Here is a 13,005-nt window from a genome sequence, read left to right as displayed (position 1 = left end):
CCAGAATCATGTTTAATATCGCTAGCATAGGTCGTGAAATTTGTTATTTTGTAGCTGCAGTACATGGCATTACATAATTTTTAAACTATAAATTACAATAAGAAATAGATATATAAAATTAAATTAAGTAAGTTGTGCAAAACGAGAGCAAAAACATGATGAGGTAATGTTCATGGGGAGAAGCTGTTCCTCCAACATTGCGTGTGTGTGTCTTCAGGCTCCTTGGTGGTAAGCAATGAGAAGAGGGCATATACTGGATAATGATGGAAGCCGCCTTCTTTGAAAGGTGTCCGTACTGGGGAGGCTGGTGCCCATGATGGAGCAGGCTGAGTTTACAACCTTCTGCAGCTTTTTCTGATCCTGTGTCGTAGCCCCCTCCATACTAGGTGGTGATGCAACCAGTTAAAATGCCCTCCACAATTTGCTGGAGTCTTTGGTGACGTACCAAACCTCCTCAAACTCCTAATGAAATATTGTCACTGTCATGCCTTCTTTGTAATTGCATCAATATGTTGGTCTCAGGATAGACTCTCAGAGATGCTGACACCCAGGACCTTGCAGCTGCTCACCCTTTCTGAGCAAGAGACCTGTGTTGTCCAAGGCATGGATTCTCCAGGAGTGAAAGAACAACAAAACTCAGGAGGAAAATCCAGGCAATGCAGAAATTTTTGTGTGCATTTTGCTTGTTAAATGGAGAAGAAGAAAAAATGCTTTGTGGGGGTGAGGCAGATGGAAAGTAAAGCTCCTGAGATTAGACTTGCAGAAATATGCCCCTTTGTAGCAGTGCTCCCCGACAAGTGAGACGTGCTCTTGTTCCAAGAGCTTCTAGTGAAAGCACGGGATTTGGTTTTAAAAATAACATTTTTGGAAAGTTTGTTTTTAAGCCACAGTGTTGACAGTATCTCAGGGGATGTGAAACAGGAAATCGATCCTTGAGTACCAGACCCCTCCTTTCCGGCCCGTTCTCCTGGCTGTTCATCTGATTGCACTCATGGGCCCACTGTACGTTCAGTACAGAGGAAGGTGTCAGATGAATTCTATTCAGTCAATAATAATTAAACGGTGCTTCAAAAGCAGGCACAGAACTGGACACTGGCTTGCAAATGTCCTGGCTATTTCCTATAATAAGTTCAAAACGCCCTGTGCCACATCCACTCCCACTAGATGCAATGCCAGTGGGCCAGACCAGCTCCGCACATTACTGCTATAGTAAATCCCAGAGGAAACACCGCAGTCATTCTAAATCGGGAGTGAATTCAGAAATCAGTAGCGCTGTTACAGCACCAGTGACCCAGCATCAATTCCTGCCTGTTTGTAAGGAATTTGTATGTTCTAAATAAATAAATGAGCAAGCAAAAGGATTTGGGAGTCCTAGTTCAGGACTGACTTAAGGTTAACTTGCAGGTTGAGTTGATAGAGAGGAAAATGCAATGTTAGCATCCATTTCTCGAGGACCAGATTAGATATATAAAAGAAGGATGTAATGCTGGGGCTTTATAAGGCATTGGTCAGACTCCACTGGAAAATCATGAGTAATTTTGCACCTTGTGATAAGAAAACATAAGCTGGCATTGGAGAGAGTCCAGAGGAGGTTCATAAAAATGATTTTGGGGCTGGAAAGCTTAATGTATGAGTAACGCTTCATGTCTCTGGGCCTGCGCTTGATAGAGTTCAGAAGAATTGAGAAGGAATCTCATTGAAACCTACAGCATACTGAAAGGTCTGAATAGAGTGGACAAGAGGAGGATATTCCTTTCATTAGCAGAGTCCAGGATCCGAGGGTACAGTCTCAGAATAAAGGGATGTCCCTGAGGACTGTAAGGAAAGAGTTAAATGTGATTCCTGCTTGGCAGATGCAGAAATAAAATGGAAGCCTGTACGACAAAATGATGTTAGCTTGGGATTGTTCTGAGAAAGTACAAGGGTACCAGTCTACAGCAATGTTTTGAGAAGGTCAGGGAAGTATAAGGCTGCAGCAAGTGGAAAATGGTGAAAAACATATTTGTCTGGGCTGGAGGTTGGAAGAGATAAAGATGTGCAGCTGGTACCACCAATCGATGGAAAATTGCTAGTGTAAGGGGTTTTGAAGGCTATAAAACGGGGCACCTTCTTGGTGCAGGGGAGAGAGTTGTGTCTCAGGCTAGGTCATGGCCAGAGCTGGAGAAGATGGGGACAGGTATGTCAAGTCAGAGTTAGAGAGCGAGAGAAGAGGCTACGTGAAAGTCTGCCGATGTTCTGCAGATCAGCTCATCTATTTATCTATTTCTTGAGATACAACACAGAATGTTCTGACCCTTCGCGCCGTGCTGCTCAGCAACCCCCCTAATTTAATCCCAGCCTAATCATGGGATAATTTACAAAGACCAATTAACCTACTAACCAGTACGTCTTTGTACTTTGGGTGGAAACTGGAGCACCCAGAGGAAACCCATGCGGTTACAGGGAGAACGTATAAACACCTTACAGGCAGCAGGGGGCATTGAACCTGGGTCGCTGGGACAGTAAAGAGTTGTGTTAGTCACTGTGCTACCATGGATGATAAGTATTATTTTGAGTTCTGTACAGCTACTACTGTATACATTTGCTTTTCTTTCTGTATTGCATTTGTGCTAGCTCTGATAAAGAGTTTTCTTGTGGTTTAACACGTGCACAGTGCTTCCCTTTCGTGGCAAATACTTATGCGAGTACCCTGAGTTGAATCGGAAAAGAACACAGATAAAATTTAAAATAATTTTCGTTACAAGGACTGAGATGAGGAAGAATTTGTTCAGCCAGATGAGTGTTAAATCTGTGGAATTCATTGCCACTGACAGCTGTGCAGGCCCAGTCACTGGTAGTGTATAGTTAAAGCGGAGGTTGATAGATTTTTGATCAGTGAGAGCATCGAGGTTTACGGGGTGAAGGCAGAGTAATAGGATTGAGTGAGATAATATATCAGTCCTGATGGAATGACAGAGCAGACTCGATGGGCCAAATGGCCTAATTCTGCTCTTATGTCTTATGGACTGAGGTGTGGAGGAATTTCTTCAGCCAGGAGGGTGGAGAATCTCTGGAATTCATTGCCACTGACCACTGTGAAGACCAAGTCAAGGGTTGCTGTGTATGTAAAGTAGAAATTGAAAGGTTCTTGATTGGTACGAGTTATAAGGAGAATCAGGAAAAGAAATCAGCTGTGATTGAATGGCAGAGCAGACTCAATGGACCAAATGGCCTAATTCTGCTCCTATACCTTATGGTCTTGTAGTCTATTTCTCCCTCATTACTAAAGCTCAGGCCACTGGAATTCATGGATCCAGAAGTACGCTATGTCAGTCTGTTACTGTTGTTAACTCCTTCCTCAGCAACACACAGAACGCTGGAGGAACTCAGCAGGTCAGGCAGCATCTGCAGAGGGAAATAAACAGTCAGTGTTTCAGGCTATGACACTTCACTCCTCCCTGTTCAGTTCCAAATTCAATCCACAAGACCCTTCCTGTCATACAAAGAAAGAACAGGGACTTCCACAATGCCTTCCCAACCTCCGGGCATCCGGAACACTTCACTGCAAAAGTAATCCATTAGAACTGGTTTCATATCATTACCACAGGACTGACTGGACAGAAACTCAAGCAGTACTGTGATCATCACTTTCCAAAAACCTTACTCGTGTCAAATCCTCTGCTCTGTGAAGAGTCTTGGAACAAGCCCCAGGGCTGTGGGTGTCTCTTGGCTACTTTAGCATTCAGGGTCTCCGCGGAAGCTTCTCTAACCTCCCCGTCCAGCTTAGCAGTCCTCCTTCCCTCATCTGTTGTACTATTGAAACCGAATGGTGGAAGTCCTCAGGATAAGAGAAGATTTGATGGAGAGGTAAATCTTGACTGGCTTAACCAGAGTGAATCGAGGGACTGCTTTCCCATCAGCCAATGGTTTAAAGATCAGGATGGAGATGTAAGTTCAAAGTGAATTTATTATCAAAGTACATATATGTCACCATATACAACCCTGAGATTCATTTTCTTGCAGGCATACTCAATAAATCCATAATACAATAATAACCATAATAGAATCAGTGGAGGACTACACCAAACTGTGTGTTCAACCAGCGTGCAAAAGGAAACAAATTGCCAATACAAACAGAATGAAATAATAATAATAAAGAAATATCAAGAACATGGCATGAAGTGTTCGTGAAAGTGAGTCCATAGGCTGTGGGAACAGTTCAGTGATGGGGTGAGAGGAATTACCCCCTTTGGTACAAGAGCCCGATGGTTGTGGGATAATAACTGTTCCTGAACCTGGCGGTCTTGTCTACGAGAAGTGTGGGCAGAAGCTGAGATGAAGTGAGTAGTGAACAATGATCATATTTCAAGAATACTTTGTATCTGTTCTTGAACCTCTAACTTTATTTTTATATAATACTTCTTTAATAATTGTTGAATGGTTTTAGTTGCATGTCGCACCAACACACTACAGTAAATTCCTAATACATATACATAAATGTACATGGTGAATGAAGTTGATCTTTGATTAGGTACATAGTACTTTAGGAAGAGAGGAAAGGTGCTATACTAATACAACACTTGTTTCTAAATTTAAGAATGATGGAAAAAATCTGTCAGAGGTTTTTCGATGAGTCCTGTGTATGTTCTGCCAGAAGAGGTCGCGGTGGTGGAAGAGGGTCTCGGCCTGAAACGTCGACTGTACCTCTTCCTAGAGATGCTGCCTGGCCTGCTGCGTTCACCAGCAACTCTGATGTGTGTTGCTACAAATACTTGGGTGTTCACCTCGACGACGGACTTGACTGGTAAACCAACATCGAGGCTGTTTACAAGAAGGGGATGAGCAGACTCTATCTTCTAAGGAAGCTGAGATCCTTCAATGTGTGCAGCAGGATGCCGGAGATCTTTTACCAGTCTGTTGTAGAGAGTGCAGTCGTCTTTGCGGCTTTATGTTGGGGGAGCAGCATCGGTGCTGGTAATACAAAAAGACTAACTAAACTCATTAAAAAGGCTGGATCCATCCTTGACTACAACCCAGACTCTTTTGAGTTGGCGATGGAGAGGACGTCACTAAGCAAACTGTTATCGATTATGGACAATCTGGCACATCCTGTCCATGACCTACTGAATAAACAGCGGAGTACCCTTTCGAACAGATTCATTCAGCTCTGCTGTCACAAGGGTCGTTACAGAAAATCTTTCCTACCAAATGTAATAAGCATATACCAACAGTTCATCTCTGTGCGACAGGAGAACACACATCATAGTACAATAGTCTCTGTTTTATTATTTGGTACATTATTATTGACTATTATTATTTTGTGCATTATTATTAGTTAGATCTGCACACTGCTAAGTGTGTTTTTAAATGTTTGCTGCTTTAGCAAAGGTATTTCCCACTTGGGATCAATAAAGTATGTATTATTATTAGAGAGGGTATTGGATGGGCATTAAGGGAGAATTATTTCCAAGACTAAGAGCAGTAGTGATATCACTTGAGTTGGTATGATGTTCTCCTAAGGGTTGTCTATTGGTGGGTCCTCAGGTAGCTGTAGAGGCTGATTCAGAATCACGATCCTGCCCCATTCACCACTTGGTGATCAGCCTGGGACTTAATCCGGGATGTTCAGGCGGATTCCCTTGATGGAGAACACCAAAGTGTATGAGTTTGTTTAACACAGGCAGCCGCCACATGTCCTTGACAGATTGGGGTCCGAGTCCAGTAGATTGGAATCCAAGATGACTGGAGACCCTTCACTCCTGCAGCTTTCCCCCACCTTCACTGCCGCTGTGATGTGTCATCATCTTCTGCCAGCTCCACCGTTTAGGTCTTGGTTGGATCTCTTTTTTTGGGAACTTGCCCTTTGACCCTTTCCACCATGGGTGACCCTACCTGAAGTTAAGTGCCAGGTGGCTAGACTTCAGCTGGCATCACTGTCAGGATCGTGGAACTCTCAGGCCTCTCCATCGCGACAAGGTGATGGTCCTCAGAGAAAGATTCCAGGGCTTATGGGGTGTGCAACTGATGGGATCACTATACTAGCATCATTTGATAAGCAGCTTTGTGGGTCTGTGCTTCACAACGCCACTGACTCGGTTCAGTCCTGACCCCGGTTGCTGTCCGTGTGAAGTTTCCCTGTCATCCCTGTGACCATGAAAGCTCCCACATCCAAAGCATGTTTGGACTGGTAGGATGATTGTCCACTGTAAATTGCCGCTTGCGAGTGGCAGAATCTGGAGGGAGTTAACAGTAATGTGCGGAGAATAAAATGTGGTCAGTGTAGTTGGTTGCTTAACGGTGCAGATTGAAGTTCAAGTGTATTGTCATTCATCCATTCACGTGTATACAGGTAAACGAAGCATTGTTCCACTAGGGCCAAGATGCAAAACACAGAACATACAGTTACGGTCCAGCACATACAGTCACAAAATAAAATCAGCACTTCCCTGAGTGGCAGGGCCTAAAGGTTGACTGGCTGTCATAAAAGCTAGGTGCTTCTTTATGTGAGACAGCATAGTGATGCTGGTACTATTATAATAAACAAGCAGTTGTTTAAATATGTGAAACAGCAGCAATAAAAGATGACAAGTGACCAGTGCAGGATGAGAGTTGGGGAGTGAGGTGAGGAGGGGGTTGCGATAGGGCATTCAGTCAGGCTGTCTATATGTACGTACATTGTTGGATTGGAGACATTTTTCATTCTGCAAGATGCCAAAAAGTGCACAATAGGCATCAAAGTATTGAGCCTTCTAACTTGCTTGATACGTGCATCGCATGTTTTCCTGCTTTACAGCAACTTGTAGATTTTAAAGGTGGGCTTGTTGGGCTGAAGGGCCCGTTAACCCTTTTTAAATTGCATCTACTACGGAGTGACAGGTTTACATGGATAAATTCCGCTATGATTTTGCTCTGCCAAGCGTTGTGGGGATACCGTGTTGGCACCAAACGTGTGACAACACTTGCGGCTGTCCCCAGCACGTCTTTGGGTTGTGTGGGTTGATGACACAAATGGAGCATTTCACTGCATGTTTCGATGTACGTGGGATAAATAAATCTGAATCTGAACCTAAAGGAGGCTGTAAGAATTTATATCACTAAAGTTGTTTAGGAAACATGGAGCAGTAGAACAAAATTACTGGTTTAATATTGTTTTAGAATTTGAAGTGTAATATTGCATAGAACACTACAGCACAGAAACAGGCCCTTCAGCCCCTCTAGTCTGGGCTAGACTATGATCTGCCTTGTCCCATCGATCTGCAATTGGACCTTAGCCCTGCATTCCCTTCCCATCCATGTATCTATCCAAATTTTTCTTAAATGTTGAGATTGAAACTGCATTCTCCTCTTTATTTTCATTACCAAGGCTTCGAGAAAGTTTAGACATTGTAAGAGGATCATTTATGACACTAATGGTATTACTTGCTGGACTAAATCTCAGTGATGGTCATTACAGATTTATTTGGAGATACCCTTGGTGAGGGAACGCACCCTCTATTCTCACGATCCAGAGCTGGGTCTCTGAGGTTAAACGCTGTATTTCTCAGGGTCTGGATTTAGAAGTGCTTCTCCGGGGGACTGCACTTCCAAGAGTTGGAGTCTGCGTTTTTTGAGGGTTCACGAGGGAAGAATAACACACTCCCCCCAAGAAGCTGGAGTTTAAAGTCTACCTTCCCAGCGTGTTGCCGTAGAGCAGGAAAACATGGACTGCGTGTTTCTGCAAAGGAAGAACGCTCAACATTTTGATGCCTATGATGCATTTTTGGCATCTTGCAGAAGGAAAAATGTCCCCAATCCAACAACGTTCCCTGAGGCAAAGATGTCCAACGTTGCAGCACTCTTCAAGTAGAGAAGACGTTGAAAAGATTCAAATTCATTTATTTATCACATGTGTATCAAAACATACAGTGAAGTACATCGCTGGCTTTAACAAGCAACACAATTTAAGGATGTGGTGGGGATGGCACGCAAGTGTCACCACACATTCCTATGTAAACATAGCATGGCCACAATGTTCGGCTGAACATCATCATCTTCATCTTCGGTTCTCCGTCGAAATCCGATGACGACGTCCACTCCTTTAACGGTGAGATCTTTGATGACTATACAGTCCTATCCTGGACCCACAAGCTCTATTGCAAGTGGGACATGTATATGTACAGGTGGTGGTAGTGGTGGCAACCATGGCTGCATTTCTCCTGGCTCTCTTCTGCTGTCTTCTGGTTGTTCTTTCCATCTCCAGAATACGAGCCCCGTCCCTACACAGCTGTCGCCAAGTGGTACGGTCAGCAGCAACCTCCTCCAGGTCCTCGGGTCTGATCTTGCACCTGCTTAAAGCATTCTTCATCTGATCCTTATAGCGTTTCTTCATCCTTCCAGCTGAGCGTCGACCATGATGTATCTGGCTGTATAACACTCTGTGGGGTTGCCGACATGGGGGCATCCTTATCACATGCCCCAGCCACTGCAGCTGACGCTGGGTGATTATGGCCTCAATACTTTTGTAGTTGGTCTTTACAAGTATTTCAGTGTGAGGCACCCGCTCACGCCAGGTAATTCCCAGGATGTGATGGAGGCAGCTTATGTGGAAGCGCTCCAAGGACTTGATGTGACGGCTGTAGGTTACCCAAGCTTCGCAGCTATAAAGGAGGGTGGTGACACAGACCATTTGGTATACGGCGACCTTTGTGGAGGGACGAAGGCTCCTGTTCTGAAAGACTCTACGCCGAAGTCTCCCAAAGGCAGCTGATGTCTGTTTAATGCAGCTCTGGATATTGCTGTCAATGCCGCTATCTTCAGAGAGAATGCTCCCCAGATATTTGAAAGATGGCACTACTGACAGCTTTTCATCACCAACAGTGAAGGCAGGTAGAGTGGGTGGGACGCTGGTACTCCATTGACAAACCACTTCTGTCTTGTGGTATTGACAATCAGCCCCATCCTGCTGTACGCTCTCACCGCCACAGCAAGGACAGTCTGAAGATCCTCCGGAGTATGGGCCACAAGAGCACAGTCATCCGCATACTGCAGCTCCAGGACCTGCTCTCTACGGAGTTTGGTGGTTGCACGGAGCCTCCTGATGTCAAAAAGGTTTGCATCTAATCTGACGTCCACTACCACACCGCTGCTGTCTTCAGTCTCGTTGTGGAGAAGCCTGGTAACACACAAGAGGAAGATGTTAAAGAGCACTGGTGCTAGTACACACCCCTGCCTCGCCCCTGTGCGTACAAGGAAGGGCTCGGACTCTTGTCCTCCTATGCTCACCCGAGCAGTCATCCCATCATGGAACTGGCGGAGGACGTTAACAAATTTATTGGGACAGCCAAACTTGAGGAGGACATCCCATAAGAGCTCTCTTTGCACGGTGTCGAATGCCTTGGAGAGGTCGACAAAGGCCACAAACAGGTCCTGATGTTGCTCCCGGCACTTTTCCTGAAGCTGCCGGGCTGTGAAGATCATGTCGATCGTGCTCCTGTTCTTCCTAAATCCACACTGCGACTCAGGCAGCATTGACTCGGTGACGTTGTTAATGAATCTCTGAAGCATCACCTTAGCCAGGACCTTTCCAGCAACAGAAAGGAAAGCTGAACAATGCAAGAAACAACAATACAACTACAACAATAAAACAACAACAGCAAAACAAGCTTTTCTTCCTTCCACCCACATGGAGTCATGGGGGCTTCCGATCCCGGGACTGTCCAACCTGGGGTTTGTCCCTGGCCTGAACTCCTAGATATACAGACATCAGACCTTTGACTTCCGAACACGTCACCTTCAGGATCTCTCTTCTTTCGCTGACTTCGATCTTTGACCTTTGGGCTTCACCCGCACGGAACTCCGACCCTGGCACTTGCCAACCGGAGGGGCTCACCGACGCCAATGGCTGAACCAAGCACCAACCCACCCCGGTGGCAGGGAGGTCACATGCACAGAAGCATCAGTCACCTGCACTTGTCCATCTCAGCCATTGACCACAGGGATTGCTGGTCTTTGTGTCAGAGGCTGCTGACTGAAAATCCGTCCGCGGGGATCTCTGGCATTCAGGGGAAAGATGGCCACATTCACACGGATGCACTGTGTGGAAACCAGAAGGCAAAGTTGAGTGTCCAAAGCTCTGGATTCTGATCCTGAGACTAAGAAATAGATCTTGTCTGTAAATTCCTCAAGGAACGAGCAAGTGGAAATGAACAGGAAAGGACATCTTCAGGAAAAAGTGAGTGGTTCGAGCTTAACCCCTTTATTCAGTGGCCTGAACAGAGCAAAGTGCCCTGTGCCTTCATCTAATCTTAAACCCTGTTACAAGTGATTTCCCCACTTTTGTTTAGAATGCCCTACATTCTCATTTGGTTAAAGACAAAGTGACTCAGGCTCTCCGAAGCGGTGAGTCAGAGTTCGAAGAGGTTTAACATGCAGACATAATCTGAGATTGTCTGGGGCGATCTATCAACCAGCGAAGGAAAAAGCTTTTACAGAAACGACGAGGTAATTATCACTGCAGCTTTTTTTATTTGATTGATTTATTGAATTCAGCCCCATGCACCATTCACTCCCCCTCTGGTGTTTCAGCGGTTCAGGAAACGGAGTTTATGTAAGCACTGAAGCTCGCAGGGCTGCTGCGGATGGGACAGTGGTGTCAAAACCTGTGGAGGTTCTAACAGCACTGTGGCTTCGTGTTTTGCTGAGGTTCTATGCTTCCAATGCTTTCATTTTCGAGGATGTGGTCAAATCCTCACAAGCCTGTATTTCAAAACTTCTCCATTTTAAAGGAATTTTATTTCTTTAGATCTCTGAGGGTTGGTTTATTTTGCTTTGATATGAGATGGTATTTGTAGCTGTATATGTATGAGACTGTACTTGTGACTGTAAATATATAAGACTGGGTATCAAATTCTATTTGTCAGTATATGTATGAGACAGTATTTGTGACTGTATGTGTGGAACTACGTATGAAACTGTATTTGTATATGTACGAGACTGTGTATGAAATTGTATTTGGGACTATATGTGTGAGTCTTTTTATGTGTGGGACAGTGTGTGAGACTGTATTTGTATATGTGTGGGACAGTGTGAGACTGTATTTGTGTATGTGTTGGACTGTGTGTGAGACTACTTGTGTATGCATGGGACAGTGTGCGAGACTATATTTGTGTATGTGTGAGACTGTGTGTGAGACTGTATTTGTGTATGTTGGACTGTGTGTGAGACTGTATTTGTGTATGTGTGGGACAGTGTGTGAGACTGTACTTGTGTATGCATGGGACAGCGTGTGAGACTGTATTTGTGTATGTGTGGGACTGTGTGTGAGACTGTATTTGTGTATGTGTGGGACTGTGTGTGAGACTATTTGTGTATGTGTGGGATGGTGTGTGAGACTGTATTTGTATATGTGTGAGACTGTATTTGTGTATGTGTGAGACGGGTGTGAGACTGTATTTATGTATGTGGGACTGTGTGAGACTGTATTTGTGTATGTGTGGGACTGTGTGTGAGACTGTATTTGTGTATGTGTGGGACTGTGTGTGAGACTGTATTTGTGTATGTGGGACTGTGTGTGAGACTGCATTTCTGTATGTGGGACTGTGTGTGAGACTGTATTTGTGTATGTGGGACAACGTGTGAGACTGTATTTGTATATGTGTGGGACTGTGTGTGAGACTGTATTTGTGTATGTGTGGGACTGTGTGAGACTGTATTTGTGTATGTGTGAGACGGGTGTGAGACTATATTTGTGTATGTGGGACTGTGTGAGACTATTTGTGTATGTGTGGGACAGTGTGAGACTGTATTTGTGTATGTGTTGGACTGTGTGTGAGACTGTATTTGTGTATGTGGGTCTGTGTAAGACTGTATTTGTGTATGTGGGACTGTGTGAGACTATATTTCTGTATGTGGGGCTGTGTGTGAGACTGTATGTATGTGGGACAACATGTGAGACTGTATTTGTATATGTGTGGGACTGTGTGTGAGACTGTATTTGTGTATGTGGGACTGTGTGAGACTGTATTTGTGTATGTGGGACTGTGTGTGAGACTGTATTTGTGTATGTGGGACAATGTGTGAGACTGTATTTGTATATGTGTGGGACTGTGTGTGAGACTGTATTTGTGTATGTGTGGAACTGTGTGAGACTGTATTTGTGTATGTGGGACTGTGTGTGAGACTGTATTTCTGTATGTGGGGCTGTGTGTGAGACTGTATTTATGTATGTGGGACAACATGTGAGACTGTATTTGTATATGTGTGGGACTGTGTGTGAGACTGTATTTGTGTATGTGGGACTGTGTGAGACTGTATTTGTGTATGTGTGGGACTGTGTGTGAGACTGTATTTGTGTATGTGGGACTGTGTGTGAGACTGTATTTGTGTATGTGGGACTGTGTGTGAGACTGTATTTGTGTGTGTGGGACTGTGTGTGAGACTGTATTTGTGTATGTGGGACTGTGAGACTGTATTTGTGTATGTGGGACTGTGTGTGAGACTGTATTTGTGTATGTGGGACTGTGTGAGACTGTATTTGTGTATGTGTGGGACTGTGTGTGAGACTGTATTTGTGTATGTGGGACTGTGTGTGAGACTGTATTTGTGTATGTGGGACTGTGTGAGACTGTATTTGTGTATGTGTGGGACTGTGTGTGAGACTGTATTTGTGTATGTGGGACTGTGTGTGAGACTGTATTTGTGTATGTGTGGGACTGTGTGTGAGACTGTATTTGTGTATGTGGGACTGTGTGTGAGACTGTATTTGTGTATGTGTGGGACTGTGTGTGAGACTGTATTTGTGTATGTGTGGGACTGTGTGTGAGACTGTATTTGTGTATGTGGGACTATGTGTGAGACTGTATTTGTGTATGGTTGGGACTGTGTGTGAGACTGTATTTGTGTATGTGGGACTGTGTGAGACTGTATTTGTGTATGTGTGGGACTGTGTGTGAGACTGTATTTGTGTATGTGGGACTGTGTGTGAGACTGTATTTGTGTATGTGGGACTGTGTGAGACTGTATTTGTGTATGTGGGACTGTGTGTGAGAC

The 13,005-nt window shown here is 44.6% G+C and overlaps 1 protein-coding gene across 6 annotated transcripts in view; it reads left to right on the top strand.

Moving 5' to 3' along the window:
- The window catches only part of kank2 (KN motif and ankyrin repeat domains 2), a 151,382-nt gene that overhangs the window by 84,789 nt on the left and 53,588 nt on the right, over positions 1–13,005 (top strand). Inside the window, exon 1 of one of the 6 annotated variants that reach the window (XM_063035636.1) lies at positions 10,380–10,458. The exons of the other annotated variants lie outside the window; for them this stretch is intronic. The gene's annotated coding sequence lies outside the window, so the exon portion shown is untranslated. Of the gene's footprint in view, positions 1–10,379; positions 10,459–13,005 lie in introns of those variants that run through there. 6 annotated transcript variants of the gene reach the window in all.

Source organism: Mobula hypostoma, chromosome 29, assembly GCF_963921235.1.
Source record: "Mobula hypostoma chromosome 29, sMobHyp1.1, whole genome shotgun sequence".
In the NCBI taxonomy this organism is placed as follows: domain Eukaryota; kingdom Metazoa; phylum Chordata; class Chondrichthyes; order Myliobatiformes; family Myliobatidae; genus Mobula; species Mobula hypostoma.
Note: the sequence above shows the minus strand (reverse complement) of the source record. Positions and strands in the feature narration are given on the sequence as shown.